The sequence below is a fragment of the Ylistrum balloti genome, unplaced genomic scaffold (assembly GCF_031769215.1).
Source record: "Ylistrum balloti isolate Yb309-2 unplaced genomic scaffold, AGI_CSIRO_Ybal_v1 Utg372834, whole genome shotgun sequence".
Taxonomy (NCBI): domain Eukaryota; kingdom Metazoa; phylum Mollusca; class Bivalvia; order Pectinida; family Pectinidae; genus Ylistrum; species Ylistrum balloti.
In genome coordinates, this window is record NW_026783171.1 from 30356 (window position 1) to 32690 (window position 2335).

The window sequence follows — 2335 nt, forward strand, 5'->3', positions numbered from 1 at the left end:
CTGGACACCAATGGAGGATTACCACCGTCTCTCGCTGTTACATTAAGAAGGAATACGCCGACCTTATTTGTCATGTCTTTGTTAGCATATATATACCCACTTTCGTTTATGTGGAAATGAATCGTGCCATTTGTTGTACCGTTCACACCATACGTTACACCTTCGGTTCCGTTAAAACCATTGTCAGGGTCTGTTGCTGAAACATGAAAAATGTTTGTACCATTTTTGATTTTCGTCTCTGGTTTACTTGGACGATAAGGTGTATTAACAAACGTCGGGTGATTGTCGTTTACGTCTAAAACCCTAATAATTAGCGTGGTTGTATTTTGAAGGTTTGAAGGGTGGGCTTCGGAATTTTCAGCAATAACTGTAAGTTCGAATTCTTTAGTTCCGTGCTCAGTGTTTTCGTCCCTGTCTATGTCACCAATTGCAAAAATATCCCCCTGTAATTATAAAAACATCACACTGTAAGTATAAAAATATCACCCTGTAATTATAAAAATATCACACTGTAAGTATAAAAATATCACCCTGTAATTATAAAAATATCACCCTGTAAGTATAAAAATATCACCCTGTATGTATAAAAATATCACCCTGTAAGTATAAAAATATCACCCTGTATGTATAAAAATATCACCCTGTAAGTATAAAAATATCCCCCTGAAAGTATAAAAATATCCCCCTGTAAGTATACAAATATCACCCTGTAAAAAATATCCCCCTGTATGTATAGAAATATCACCCTGTATGTATATAAATATCACCCCGTAAGTATAAAAACATCACACTGTATGTATAGAAACATCACCCTATAAGTATAAAAATATCACCCCGTAAGTATAGAAATATCACCCCGTAAGTATAGAAATATCCCCCTGTACGTATAAAAATATCACCCTGTAAGTATAGAAATATCCCCCTGTAAGTATAAAAATATCACCCTGTAAGTATAAAAATATCACCCTGTATGTATAAAAATATCACCCTGTAAGTATAAAAATATCCCTGTAAGTATAAAGATATCCCCGTAAGCATAAAAATATCAACCCGTAAGTATAAAAACATCACACTGTATGTATAGAAATATCACCCTATATGTATAAAAATATCACACTGTAAGTGTAAAAATATCACCCTGTATGTATAGAAATATCACCCTGAAAGTATAAAAATATCACCCTGTAAAAAATATCCCCCTGTAAGTATAAAAATATCACCCTGTAAGTATGAAAATATCCCCCTGTAAGTATAGAAATATCACCATGTATGTATAAAAATATCACCCTGTAAGTATAGAAATATCACCCTGTAAGTATAGAAATATCACCATGTATGTATAAAAATATCACACTGTAAGTATAAAAACATCACACTGTATGTATAAAAATATCACCATGTAAGTATAAAAATATCACCCCGTAAGTATAAAAATATCACCCTGTAAGTATAAAAATATCACCCTGTAAGTATAAAAATATCACACTGTAAGTATAAAAATATCACCCTGTAAGTATAAAAATATCACCCCGTAAGTATAAAAATATCACCCCGTAAGTATAAAAATATCACCCTGTAAGTATAAAAATATCACCCTGTAAGTATAAAAATATCACACTGTAAGTTTAAAAATATCACCCCGTAAGTATAAAAATATCACCCCGTAAGTATAGAAATATCACCCTGTAAGTATAAAAATATCACCATGTATGTATAAAAATATCACACTGTAAGTATAAAAATATCACCCCGTAAGTATAAAAATATCACCCTGTAAGTATAGAAATATCACCCTGTAAGTGTAAAAATATCACCCCGTAAGTATAAAAATATCACCCTGTAAGTATAGAAATATCACCATGTATGTATAAAAATATCACACTGTAAGTATAAAAATATCACCATGTAAGTATAAAAATATCACCCTGTAAGTATAAAAATATCACCCTGTAAGTATAAAAATATCACCATGTAAGTATAAAAATATCACCCTGTAAGTATAAAAATATCACACTGTAAGTGTAAAAATATCACCCTGTAAGTATAGAAATATCACCCTGTAAGTATAGAAATATCACCATGTATGTATAAAAATATCACACTGTAAGTATAAAAACATCACACTGTATGTATAAAAATATCACCATGTAAGTATAAAAATATCACCCCGTAAGTATAAAAATATCACCCCGTAAGTATAAAAATATCACCCTGTAAGTATAAAAATATCACACTATATGTATAAAAATATCACCCCGTAAGTATAAAAATATCACCCCGTAAGTATAAAAATATCACACTGTATGTATAAAAATATCACCATGTAAGTATAAAA